Consider the following 14,795-nt stretch of genomic DNA (forward strand, 5'->3'; position numbering starts at 1 on the left):
TGTGCTCGCAGGCAAACTGTCCTGCGGTGTAGGCATTTAGTAGATCTTGCGGCTTTCTTTCGTAACCGCAGCTCCATTCTCCGGTGGTGATGCGGAGTTCCCAAGGGCAAGGAGAACATCACCACATAATGTCACTTCGATTATTCATGTCTGTTGACGCCACGGCCGATAATGGCGTGGTAACGTCGCAGACCGCGGACGACGGGCCTGTATTTTCCCTGCGCATGCGCAAACATGGTGGGCAATGTCATGGCTGTTGGTCATGACGGTTTTGAGTGTTGCCAAGAGAAAAATCACCCGCTAAACTTTTATGTACCCACGGTCTGTAAAACGTAAGCATCTAAAGATTTCCCATTAAAATATCTTGCTGGTTTTCTGTTGCTTCTCTGCTGCTTTAGGGTCACTTCGGAGCTTCAATTTTCCCCGCTGCACATATTTACAGCCCGAATTTCTCGTAAATATGGGAGAAACACCACCTTCTTTTTTATTTTTTTCTCGAAAACTATTCTGTTACGACCGCTTATGCGTAGCTGACTTCAAACATTCTAGAAAAAGCGATTGCTTCAAGGAAAATAAATTCTCTCAGGTTTAAAAGAAACCAAAACACTTGAGTAGTAGCGAATACTGTTTATCTGTGATACTGGCTATGATAGACAAGCAAAAAACATGCACCCCTCTATCTAACGGTGACGATGGTTGAACGCGAAGCTTTCTGGTGATGGATTCTTTGGTTGGACAATCCGACACTGCGAGTGTGTACTACTCTGGAAGTACGCACAACTTTTCTAGAATACCCACCCGACTCTCGGGTGAGCACTCCGTAGAACCAGAGTCCTTCAATGCTTTACTGGTCACGAAACTTCGGCGCTTGTTTCATATAGGACCGCGCACGCCACTGCAGGCGCCACCGCCGCTTTCGCGGCGTATTGGCCTGCTCTTTGCGTGCAAACGCTCGCTGCTTTTGGTTACTGCGCGCTGATTAAGTGTTTTTTTTTCTCGTAGTAGTTAGCCATGAATAGTCCAGTCATCACCTGTTTTCAATGGGGTTTTATTTTTTGTAGTAAATTACCATAGACTTCGGCCGCGAACGGCAACGGCTTCTGCGTGCTCTGGCACGAGCGCTGCGCCGTCGTGTTTTCGGATTTTAAATCTCTATTTCTTCTTTTCTTAAAGGAAAAGTTGTAAATACCACACATACGGTAGCTGCGTATTCACGGACTGCTGCGGGCCTATTGATAATACAATTAAAAAAAAAACTGAAAGAACCAAGTACGCGTCGTTCAGACTACGCTTAATTAATGAATCCGTTGATTGCTCTGGAATGCACAGAACACTAAAAGAGATAGCTCAATAGTATTGTCGTTTCAATGAGTGGGTACATACTTCAGAACATCTAACAACGCTGCAGAAACGCGAAGGATCAAAACACGAAGAGATATATGTTGCACCATGTGTCCTTCCGCTTCCACGCTTTGCAATCCTTGCAAAAACAGGAAGCGAAAAAAGAACAATAAAACTGATTTTACCACACGCAACAAGGAAGGAAGGGAGGAAGAAAAAATGTAGAAGAAAGGCAGGAACGTTAACCTGGATAGAGCCTAGTTTGCTATCCTGCACGTGGGAAAGGGGAAATGGGCAAAAAAGAGAGAGGAAAAAAAGAGGAAAAGTTGGACCAGACACGTATGCCCAGCACTGAGGCACTGACAGTGATTGACACTGGAGGCTCTCAGTCTATAGCCTAGTGTTCAAGTTCGTCGCCCGTAGAAAACGTAATAGTTCCTTAGTCGCCTTCTGAGCGGATGACTGAGAAGTCCAGTGGCACAGAATCTTTTCCTCCGAAAATGGCCGCCGAGAGTCCAGGTTCCTCAGCGCTGACGACAGCTTTTTTTTCTTTCAGCCGAGTAGCGTGGGCACTCACATAAAACGTGGCGTATCGTCTCCGATGTGCCGCACGTTTCGCACTAAGCCCTTGCTGCCAATCCTATTAAGTACGAGTAAAACAAAAATTCAATGATACGAAGGGAGACAAAAGAGCGTGGTCCAGCGTAAAAAAATTTATTAAGTGCGAATGCACTTTATAAGCGACCCCAAACCATCCACCGCCGGCGGCGGCGGCGTCCGCAGTGCTCCTCTATATTTAAAAAAGAAACAGCATCCGGCGCCAGGTTTCGATCCGAGGACTTTGCGGCCGCAGCGCGACGCTCTACCGACCAAGCCACGGACGCGACGCTGATATGAGTGTTAGTGACGCGCCTTATATCTTTAACGCATTCAAACTACGTCGTCAGCGGCGTGCGTTGGCGACTCAGCGGCGTTATAGCGGCTTGATAACTGCGTGGTGTACACGTGATACTACAAACCCGATGGAAGAGATGGAAGAGAAGGCGGCGAGGCGGTGGGCTGCGGGGGCCGAGCGCAAGCGCCGCAAGCGGGCCGACAACCGTGCATTCGCACTTTCACATCCTCCCCCTCGGGGAAATGCGGGGGAATTTTTTTTTTCGCGCTGCGATGTGGAGCACACGGAGGAAACAGAATATTGCCACGTAGCCAAGAACGACGCAAAGCTTTTCTGAACGCATCGAGCTAGCGAGCTCCTGTTCTACAAAAGACTAGAATAAAACACTAACGTCGAAGAAGCAGTCCGCAGCGTGACGTGCACAGATGAACGTCAATAAAGTGACTTGCGCGGCGTTTGCTATGGATGCGCATTACTCTCGGAACGTTATTAATTTCGGATCCATGGAATTGGGATCGAGAACATTGTCGAAGAAACAAAAAATCAAGTTGGCGACAAGGTGGCACCCTTTTCATATCAAACAATATTGCCCGACCGGACGTACGACAAAAAGAGCAAACGGGCGCTCCGGTTGAAATGCCAGATAAGAAACCGGGATCGGCCACGCGCGGTTACAAAACAAACAAGACGAACCCTAAGAAATAATTCGCGGAAATATGAAAAGTAAAAGCACAAGGGCGTCCCAAACCTTTTTTACACGCGAGCCTGAGCGCAAGGTTATACAAGTTTGCAAACAGGTAATGAAACACCGCTACAACCTGACTGATATGACAAAAACCCGGCTTTAAGTTAGCCTTGTACAATTCTAGGTCCACGATGCTCTCAAAAGGGTACATTGCTTTTTCCATTCTCACACACAGTGCATTTCCACGCACTGTCACACACTTATAATCGAAGCTTAAATCTCCCGTTTCTTGCCTTGGAATGGCGCGCCTCCATTTCTCTCGCAGCTCCCCGTCGCTCGGTCAACAGAACAAGGAAACATTTTCTGCGGTATCGTTGTACAAGGAACGACCTTCCGGGACGCAACACATGTTAGGCATCGTCGTTGCACTACTTAAGTCGCATCACAAGAGCGCGAGATGCACGTTACATTTTTTTTCCCCGCACAAAAGAAACACAACTCGCCGCGGCTCCGCCGTTCGAGCCAGCGCAATGCCACCCGAGGAGTGACCTCAGTGAGAGGGTGGCGGCACCGCGCGGCGGCCAAACGCAGCATATGAAGCTCTCCCATTGAGTTACGGAGCAGTTTCGTGACCAGTAAAGCATTGAAGGACTCTGGTAGAACTAACATTTATGTTTGGGGTGTACGGCTGGCATCGGTACCTGCTGCTTGGCGTTCGCTTCGACCATACGGAAATGGAGTAATCGGATAGACGCCGGCATCATAATGCGAGGAACCCAGGTTCGATGGTGGCCACGAAAAGCACTTTTCCTTTCACTTAACCGAGGATCATTCGTCATCGTCGTCAGAGAAAGTTGGCTTTCCTGTAGGGCGTATTGTTGTACAACGGCATAAGTGAGGACATTGAAGCTTCGCTTTAATAAGACGTAAAAATTATGCTTGTGGTGACTCCAGGCGGCGTGGCTGATTTCTGCGCTGGCTCACCCGTCTTTGACTGGCTATATCTAGTGAACACCTATAAAAAGTTCTAATGATTGGCTTCATAAACTCATATACGTATCTGCGCAACCTTAATGTCCCCACCGGAAGAATGCCAGAAAGAGTATTCACTTGTAACTAGAGGAATATGATCGGGCGTTATCCTTATAGCGATCTACGCACGTGTACTCACGTGGAGGCTTAGCCGGGTATTAGCATTAAAAGGGTACCAACAGCGGTGTAACAGTATTACTGAAGGTAAACGAAAGAAACGTAGGCCACTCAGGGCTTATAGGCTGAGAAAAGGAAGGAAATAAGGAGGGAAAAAAACTAGTCACGAAACAGCCAACAAGTGCTCTAACGAGGCAGCGCATTGCTGTCGTCATGGTTTTTATATAACTGGTCCTTGCGTCTGCAAATTACCACCCAGCTGGGGAACTCAACACACGTGCGGAACTCTCGAAAACTCTTTCTACGGGAAGCACAAGGTCGCCTATCGTATGGCACTTCAAACAGGCATAGCTAAAAGGGGACTGTCGTTTGCGACGTTTCTCCTCGAACCTCGGTTACCCTACGAAACACAGAAACCTAAAGCGATACTTCCGCGCGTCGAGTGGAGCACAACATACCCGGACGATGAGAGGGAGAAACAACCGGAAACACAAAGATCCCGAGGGTGGCATCCGCACTCGTGCTCGAAGGCAAACGTTCTGAGAGTTCTCTGTCGTAAGAACGCTCAGAAGATTCGGAGTGGGCAAAAGAGTTCTTGCGCTGCTGTAAACGAGCATGAATAGTGCCGGATACGAAACCGAAGCGACGTTGAAAGGAGGTTCTTGCAGGGGTAGAGTTTGTGAAGCATGGCGGAAGAAAAACCTTTTTTCTAGGACAAGGTCTGCATCCCCGACCGAGCTCTCTGAGACGGTGCCGGCTGGCGCTTTGAGGACGAAAACATCTTAACAGGCCCTTAAGCTCGGCTATTGTAGTTACGCACGCTTGGCTCGCGTAGTTATATTGTGGCTTGCAGAGTACTGGATTGGACCAGACGATTTTTTAACGAGCCAATTTGTTTCTTTCCTCAAAACCATGCACACAATCTTATTTGTTAAAAGAGTAGTTTACTACCTCTTTTAAGTATTAAAAAAAACCTGCATATTGATATCTTTGGGAACTTTAAAACGACCGCTAGAGTTATAAGGGCACATATCTGTCGCTTTGCGCGTCCGTCCTTATGCTGTTTGCGATCAGAAATTTTCTTTCGAAGTACAAGGCAGTTTATTTGGGGGGTGGGGAATTTAGAAGTTTTCCTCTTTCTTTCACCACAGTAATCTGTCTTCCCGCTTCGTTTCACACGTATCGAATGATAGAACGTTTGTTGTGATTCGGCCAAGGTTCCGTAAGTATCGCTGGTTCAAGCATAATAGCACAACAGCAACTGTGCTTCTCTAAATAGGGCTCCGTACCATAGTCTGATTCTCGAGCAAAACATTCAGGCTTGCGTTGGCTCTTGCCTGTTTCGGTGGAGCCCAACTTTCAACTTTGGCCTTAATGCCTGTTCACCCGTAATTCATTTCATGCCTTGAGAGAACAAATTCTATTTGATACGCGATTGACGAATCAGAAATTCCAGTTCAACCTATCATTTTAAATGCAGAGCATTTCAGTAACTCACGGTGTCACCCGCGTTGACGTCCGTAGTCGTAGTCCGCACCCCTCCCCCTACACTATATAAAAAAAATACTACCCAGCGCCTGGTTTCGATCCCTCGACCCTGCGGGAGGAACGCAATGTACATGGTGTCCTACCCACTGCGCCACAAAGCCGACACAGAATGGGAGGCTACGAACGCGCCTTATATCCTTGACTCATTCAAACTACGTCAAGAAGCTGCTGATACAACGCATTCACTACCACCAACTCCCCAAACACTAACCGTTAACGCAATACACCCACCCCCTATGCGACGCATTTACTCGAGTCCCCCTCGCGGGGAGATGGGCCCAATTTTTGGCTGGGCTGGCTAGGGGTTAAAGCAACCGCGTACTCGGGGCCCTTTTAACACGAAAGTGTTTTATGCCCGGGTACACAAATATCTGACTGACGTCATATACATCACAAAAGGGACATCGCCAGAAAAAGCACACTTGAAGCGGCAGCGCCCTGACTCGAGCCCACGACTTCCTCGCCACAACGGAGGTACGTGGCCCTCCGGCCACTGCGCTATGAATACAGACGTGGAGAAGCGCTACGAACGCGCCTTATGTCCTTCACTACGAGTCATTCAGATTGTGCTGCCGCCTAGGACAGGCGAAGGGAAGTAGCGCATCAAGACGCTAATGAGCGCCGACAGTTGGCGCCTCGATGCCAGCGCCTTCGTTTACGGGGGACGCGCGTGAATTAAGGCACCCTCCGCTATCGCGTTGTTCGCAAACTTCTATGTGTTTCAAGCTGCTGTTTCTGTGCATGTCATTTTTGGTTGTGTTATCCCGGAATAAACGGGTTATTTTTTGTTTCTTGCGTGTCGGTGTCACTTCGCCTGGAGGGGTCAGGCTCACGGACCCTTCGCACATGAAGGAGATTCCTTTAACATTCAACTGCTCCTGTGAAGGCACCTTTTACTTTCGTGTTTTACCGATTCCTATAAAAGAGGGATAAACCACAATTTTTTCCTGAGTATTTACTCGCTGAAGAGTAGCTGGTTGAATTCGTAGATGTATTAGCATTGCGGGCTGCCTCGTGCGGAATTAGCCTTTCGCGATTGTAAACGCGACCGTCGCTCAGGTAATTTGCTTCCTCATTAGGACGCCGTGCGACGGTGAAGGTCGTCATCCTGTCTGTCTACTCCCATTAAAAAACTTAATTTAAAAACGCATTTATACCTGTGTTACTATAGGTACGAACCCAGGAAACACTCGGTGGCGTCAATCTGACTTTCAAGCTCGGCGAAGGCCTCGTGATGTTGCGGAGTGGAAGCGTCTTACGGTGGTTCGTGGTGGTGGTGGATGCGTCTGAGCTGGTTCGCGGTGGTGCTGGTGGGGATTTATTAAGAAAGCAGGCAAGAGAAAAGAACTGGGGATATTGTTGATCTCATCGGGCAGTGAACCCTCATAAAACCCAGTACAGGGAAGGGAAGTCCTTAAGCAAAGGCTGCGGAGACGAGTATAGGGGGAAACAGTAAGCGCGAGTGCCACCATGGAATGATAGAAAGAGGCGGTGACTACGCTAATTTGCGCCTATCTCCACAAGGGAGCGTCTGGGTTTCTTCTTGCGTTGCAGTTGTGGGAGCTTTTACTGTGCGCTCCCGGGGGAAAAATCAAACTATCGCTCGAGAAAGCTGCCATTTCTATTCTATCGTAGACATAATCACACTTTGCAGCAGAAATGAAAACGTAAAAAACGAGGCACGTTAGGTATAGAAAAAAGGAATGTCAAATTCGCTGAAACGTCGTACTTGCGTCTTGCCGCCCCTCCAGCCACATTTTTGCACAGCGCAGCTTTTAAGCTCTCGCTCCTGTGGTTTCGCGTCGCCGTCGGCCGCTATGTAACCGCGCAAACGAAAAGAACACCGAAGATAGACGAGATAAGCGAGAAAGAAAGCGGACGAGAAAAATACGGCGACACTGTGAAGGGCAGGCGGCATGCCAAGGTCACGCGAGACACGCAGCGTCGTTTGAAGCGCGCCAGGATAGCATGCACCGTCGTTCGTTCTCAGATGACGCGGGTACTTCCTCATACGCAGATGCTACGTGCCGTGGCCAAGAAGGCTGCCGTTCGCGCTGCTGTTAATTTTCGCATTAGGGAGTGCAGTACTAGTGAATATTTTGTCAACATAATAAGGCAAAGTGCAGGAATTAAAATTCTTTTTCGAAGGAGAACGTCCTGGCATGCATTGTTGTTGCAAGTTTTAACCAGTATGAGGTGTCCGAACTGACTCAAGGAAGTGTCGATTGTTGAGATAGCGTTTTATTATGATTTTATTGCTGTTGCTGTAATCAACTTATTGCTGTTCTACGTCCCCAACCAAAACCTTTCTTTAAACGAAGCTCAAGAAACAACACATTGTTGAAGGTCGTAAAGGTGTCAGGTGCGCATTATTGTCGTGGGATTATTTGGTTCGTTAAACTTTATCGTTGACTACGTGGGCTGTATGTAATTTTTGCTCCCTTTACATTATGATAAATGCTACCGTCTAGCCAGCTGCGGCAACCTAGATACTCGAGTTTCCAATCGGGGTGCGGCGAACTCAAGCTGGCGGCTTTGTATACGATACCACGCAATTATTCATCCTGGGCGATGTGGCCTGAAACAAGAAACCCCACCGCCGGCTTGTGCAAGGGGTCGGAAAATTAGGCATCGTGAAATCGCGACACCTCTTGGGGGAAATTTCCAGCTGACGGCGGTTTCGCGGGCATGATTATATGCATAAAAGCAGCCGAACATTACGAGGAATATAATCTGCGGCAGCTCGGCTGTTTGCTCGCTTGCGTCGTGGTGCTCTCTTCCCGGACCTGCTTTCTTTCGTTACTCTTACGCACGTGTTTTTAGAATAGCAATGAAGGCTGAATAACTCTTTCTTTTGATTATAAGCCACACGTTTTGCCTCTCTGGCGGCCTTAGTTATGTTTTGTTTGCTGACCAATCAATAATTAAGTCTGACATTCCTCTCTCCCGTTTCCCATGCAATTTGTTTTCGCGACGTTAAGGAGCATTTCTTTAAATGCCCAGATATAAATGCCCTGTGACCTTTTTTTACTATTCGACCGTCACTACAATCATTAGAAACTGTTGTCGTTGGTTTTTACTTTCGGCGTAAAGATTACAATCCAATCAGAAAGGGTCATTCTTAAGCCTTTTGGTCAGCAGCACCCCGGCAAAGTTAGTCGATTCATTTAAAATGCGTTCCAAAAAAATTCAGGCATCTCCAGAAAGTGAATCATGAGGAGTGCGCGGAGCACTGGGGATCGTTCTTGCCTAAAATAACCCGTGAGAGTGCTTACTGCTGCTAAAAAGATTTCCAATCCAATCGAATCCAATGCAACTCAATTTATTGCAATCTAATCCAATCCAAATCCAATTCAATTTAATACAATGCTCCGCGCGCATGCGCAGCACAGCCCTCCAGGAGCTCTCTCTCTCTCTCTCTCTCTCTCTCTCTCTCTCTCTCCATAACCTTTGGTGAAGCTTTCATTTTGTTCTTGTTAACCTTTTGCGAACCTTTTGTTCGCAGATGTGTTGATATACACGGTGCTGTGCATGTCGCTCTCTCCCTCTCTCTCTCTCTCTCTCTCTCTCTCTCTCTCTCTCTCTTTCTCTCTCTCTCTCTCTCTCTCTATCTCTCAAACCTTTTGTGAACCTTTTATTTTGTTCTTGTTAAGCTTTTGTGAGCCTTTTGTTCACAGATGTTTCTATTTACACGGTGCTGTACCGTGAGCGCGGACGCTGGACGCCGGACGGACAAGCCTCGGCCTTCAGGTGCTTCGTTCCTAAAAGTTATCGCCCTGAATGCAAACCATCTATCCCGTCTTTTCATGCTTATTGCATCAAGCCACATCACCTCTACAAAATCCAACAGGCATCTTCACCTTGAAAGTGAACATTTCGACAGACTTCTGTCTGGTTGGGAAGTTACTGAACTGAGATTTAATTAGGCTCCAACCAATACAATGCAAAAAGGCAAAAAACCCGACGTTTCGAAGCCGGCTCGGCTTCTTCTTCTGGGGTGACAGTGGCCACGCTGCAGCTCCATCTTATAGTCTCACATTTGCTGGCCTCGCACAAAGCCCCTCGCTGCGGCACGTAATCCGTGTGTGTACACCGAGGGGAGAGTGCCAAGCGAGCGATTAACATTCCCAAATGTGCGTTGAATATGCCACGATTCGAGGAAAAGCCGCTTCCTCCAGTTCGTTTCCCTTTCCAGGATGGCCGTTCCGGCGAAGTCAATTTTGTGGTCGGCCATTTCACAGTGTTCGGCGACTGCGCTGCGAACTCTATTCGGCTTCCGGACGTCGTTCTTGTGTTGCCTAATCCTCTCCGGCAGGTTTTTGGTTTCACCGATGTACGAGGCGTTGTACCCCGCGCACGGAATGTGGTAGACGACCCCGGGTGCCTTTTCTATTGTCGTCCGGTCTTTGGGGCGGGGGATTAAGCGGCCTATAGTTCGGGCCAAGATTCGGGCCAAGGCCTCGCTTGTTACGGGGATATACGGCACCGGCACGCGTTTCAGGGGTCCGGCGGTTGAAGTTCTTGAAGAGTTTGTCACCCTCTTCTGCTCTTTGCGGCGGGTTACGGAGTGAATGAATTTTTTCGGGTAGCCGTTTTTCTTGAGGTCCGCAAATACACGGCTTACTTCTTTCTTACGTTCTGATTCGGACGAGCAAATTGCATCAGCTCTGTTAATTAAAGACGACGCAACTGAGGCTTTGTGGTTAGCGGGGTGGGCCGAATTAAAATGAAGGTTAAAATTCATTTTAATTTCATTTTTTTTATTTCATTTTTAAATAAAACAAAAATTCAGGACTGAAAAAGGTTAGAAGAAGATGGTCAAAACGCGAAACTTTCCCTCGTGCCACCTACGTCAAAGTCAGCGTCCAGAAGTTAAACTTCTTGGGCCATGTCAGAAGGACGCAATTGGTAAACGTCCGTTTCATAAACTATAGCGACTCAGGTGCCATTGCGATAACAGGAATCGTTTTTATAATCGCGCGATGTGCCTTTTAAAAGCGAAATGTAATTGTCCATCCTTTATTGCGTTTAGGCCATGAACGGCGACATCAATGAGGCGTAGAAAGCTTCGCTTAAAAAAACGGCGATTCAGCTCAGTGTCCTCGTTTCCTTTAATTTTGTCTAATTATTTGCACACATTTTCATAAATACTGGAATGGTCAGTTGAAGTCGCATTTGCGTATCATCGACCAGTCGTTGGGCGCGTAGTTATGTTCTGTTTGTTATTCATAAAGGTTCGAACCAGGTTCTGGTTTGTGTTCGTCACCAGTTGGTTTATTGTTGGTTTAGGTAAGCAATCTGCACCTGAAAGTTGTTTGTTTAAAGCCGCGATTATATGAAAGTGAACTGCCGGAATTGTGCCCAGTCATCTTACAATGGTCACTTCGTTGCCTATTCAGGGCTCCAACTCACTCTCGCTTCACCTGCAACCTTGAAGGGTATGTACCGAAAATCAGCCCTTTTTGTCAGGAGTGTTTGACGTAGGTTTTGCTTTCCTTGCAGATTCATTTCCTTGCAGACACGTGGTTTGAAAACAAAAAAAAACTGAAAAAAGGAAACAGACGTTGGATTAGAAAAGAGAGAACATATTTGTTCCCATGTCGCAGAGTAGCGCACCAGTCTAAAAGGGGTGTGCCGTAACCTCGGTGCGGCAGTCCCACCCCACAACATTTTCCAAGCGTAAGAGGCATTGTGGGTAAAAAACACGCAAAAAACGAAGTGTATTCCAGAAAATACCTAACTTAACAAAAATTTTAATAAAAACTGTAATGCACCGTTGTTCGAACTAAGCCCCATGCTGATGCGATACGAACTTTCGGTAGAGGGGCTTTCAACCAGTAAGGGTCTAAACTTTCTCAGCGTTATTTTTTTTCTTCAATTGGTACGCCACTGTTGTTGAACAGAATCGATTGGTTTCACTCTGCAATGCCGAGAGAACTGCCCGAGTGCACCTCAGCGTCACTGTCGTCTCCCGTTACGTCCCTCACCAGTTCGCTAACGCTCCAAAGCGCTTTGCGACTGGCTGGGTCCCCGGAACGCGAGTAGGCTCTTTTATCGGTCCACATCAGTCTACTCGGGATACAGCGTTTGTCATGTTTTTGTTACCTTCACGCCGCTTTATTTCTGTGGCGCAAATGACGGCTGGATACGCGACAAGAAAGAAATGGACAAAAATACAAATACATGAGGCGGAGACGTAAAGGAAACCCCTGAGAGACTTGCTCTACGCTTTTTTTGACCAGAGCGCAAAGTTATGGTGCCGTTCCGCTATATTTCCGCAAAAAGGCGCCAAGTTCGCTATCTGGTTGTGAAACAGGTCAGCGTATTTTAGTTGCACCCGATGTTCGAAGGCTTGAGTCTTCGTGGGTAGCCAAGGCGAATGGAGAAGGCTGAGTCAGGTCAAAATGTTTGCACAGATCCCAACCCATCTTCTCGGCGCTGGATGATTTTGCTTTTTTAGAGCGCACGAAACGTACGCTCTGTGCGCTGCAGAGCGTACGCAACGTGTTATCCAGAGTGTCCTTTTTTTTTCTCGCCATGTGCCGCAGTTCACAATTTCGGCTCACAAAAGCTTCTGTCGGACAAAACAAAGACTAAACAACGGAAACAATGAAATTACAGCGGTTCCACTCTACGTGAAAACTGAGGGAAATGCAGAGCACTGATTCGCCATAATGGGCTGTAGCGCCGTTATCCGCTCACTGCTACCACCCGACGCATTTCAAATTTCCCGCCTCCACAGTGCTGGCGCGCCCCTGGCCTGAAACTGCGCCAGCAGGAGTTCTGTTCTTTTTGTGCTTGTTTTCCCTCCCGCGCATGCTGGCGTTGCACTGCCACTTTTTTTGGAGTTTGGTGGTAGTGAATGCGTTGTATCAGCAGCTTCTTGACGTAGTTTGAATGAGTCAAGGATATAAGGCCCGTTCGTAGCCTCCCATTCTGTGTTGGCTTTGTGGCGCAGTGGGTAGAGCACCATGTACATTGCGTTCCGCCCGCAGGGTCGAGGGATCGAAAACAGGTGCCGGATAGTATTTTTTTTATATAGTGTAGGGGGAGGGGTGCGGACTACGACTACGGACGTCAACGCGGGTGACATCGTGAGTTACTGAAATGCTCTGCATTTAAAAAATAAACGCTACCGTAGCCTTATTTGTTGCAAGTGCGGACGGAATTACATAGGATTTAACTGAAGGTGCTCCCCTTCCCCGTTCCTGCTCGCAGGCAACGTGGAATAGGGCTGGCGGGATAGGGCTGGAATCTATATTTTAGGGTTTAAATTTCCCGCCGTAGGCTTCAATATAAACATTTAATGCAAGTGTGTCAAGCTTTCTGTATGTGTGTATGTGTTCTTATTTTGCTGCTGTTGATCTGATTTTTAAGCCAATAAGAAAACACTGGTCGTTACGACGGAGAAACGCGAAAGAAGTATGGGCTTAGAACCACAACTAACTTTCAATTTTCCATGGGGAAGTTGTTGTAGTAAAAAACAGAAAGATTGATTTAGGCATCATTGATAAGTAATGATATATTTAGGGATCCCTGCACTTTCAGCGAGCCAAAGCAGCTTGGCAAATGGCGAACTGGCAAATCCACTCTTGCACTGCTCGTATGTAAGATAAATAATCGGTGCAAGTTATGGGTATGAATAACGTGCCCAAACTATCTGCTAGAGTGTCGCTGGCTTGGCACGGTGTAGGCATAGGGGGTTGTACATTGTCCGGTCCATGGCGTGTGGGCTTCATAACGCCAGGGACCCGGGATCTATTCTGGACATAAGAAGCATTTTTCTTTCACTTCACCAACGATCATCATTATCTTCAGATAAAGTTGACTTTATTGCAGTGCGTTTTAGACAGGACATACGCCATCAGTGAGAAATAGAAACCTTCGCTTGAAAATATAAGTAATTGCGATGTCTTACCAAAGAAATGTTCGATAAGTATTCCCAGGCTTTAACCGTCAAAACACGTGCGCAGTGTTAACTGCGGGAACAATGTTTTGCATTGCGGCACCTAAACTGACAACAGACGCGGAAGTTAAACACGAGCCAGCGCCATTTTTTAGGTATCTTTTACACCCCAAAAAGGTAAAGCTATGGTAAAAATAGCAGACGAAAGTATAGACAAAGCAGATTGACCAGCAGTAAACGGCATTAGGCAAACGCGCGTTTGTTGACTATTGCTCCGGGATAACCTACGGGGATTCTGTGTGATGTGGGTGGCAATCTAAAGTAAACACTAACCAGGTGGCCCTCAGTTTACGGCGCTAAGCACATGCGGGTTTGTAGACTGTTGGTTGCGAAATAGCCAACCCACCGTGATTATGTGGGCACACATAGGTCAACCTGTACGTCGGGTTACTAAAAGAAAGAGCACAGCGATCAGTGCAAGATGTGGGTGCTTGGCCGCTTTGCAGCGCAATGCGATAGACGTGGTTTCCCGGAAAAACCGCATTGCATACTAATCTTGCTTAGGTCCACGGACCGGCCCAATCGCCATGTATGGGAACTTAAAGGGGCCTTGAAGACAATACACAAGTTTGGTTCATTCGAAAGATTGTCTCGTTAGAATTATACTGACACCACTTTTAACACACACTTCACTCAAATAAGCTGTATAATTAGGAAAAAAGGGAATGGCCATGCGACCAATTATTTCATTTCCCACAACAGACCCAATGATGTCATACCAGAGAGCTCTGCGATTGGCGGAGGTTGGAAAAAGCAAACGAAAGTTAGTCAGAGCTTGTAACCCTGCCGAACGAGGTATTTGCGCTTCAATTAAGGCACATTCTTTTTATAGCGGCGAGAATGGGGGGGGGGAATAAACAGTGTAAGTTACGAAAGCACACGTCAACATAGAAGTACCGATGCGTAGGGTTGGTACTCCACGCAATATGCCTGTTTTAGCTGCACAGTAGGCCGCCGCTTTCTAGTAGTGTTACACGCACTGGTAGATTGGCGTAAGCGAGGTTGTCTTACGTGACCATGTTTGTCAAGGATATTCCATGTTTCTCGGAACGATTGCTTCCTGCAGTAACAAAAACAAGCCAGGTGCAAATACGGTAAAAAAAAAAACAAAGCAACGGCAGACAACGGTCCGTGCATGAGTACGGTACGCCATCTGGGAAGACTCACGGCAAGCAGCGCTGCAGCCGAATTACGCAGTGCAACTTCGTTTG

This window comes from Haemaphysalis longicornis, unplaced genomic scaffold (assembly GCF_048455015.1).
Source record: "Haemaphysalis longicornis isolate Haplotype H1 unplaced genomic scaffold, Haemaphysalis longicornis Haplotype H1 scaffold_10, whole genome shotgun sequence".
NCBI lineage: Eukaryota > Metazoa > Arthropoda > Arachnida > Ixodida > Ixodidae > Haemaphysalis > Haemaphysalis longicornis.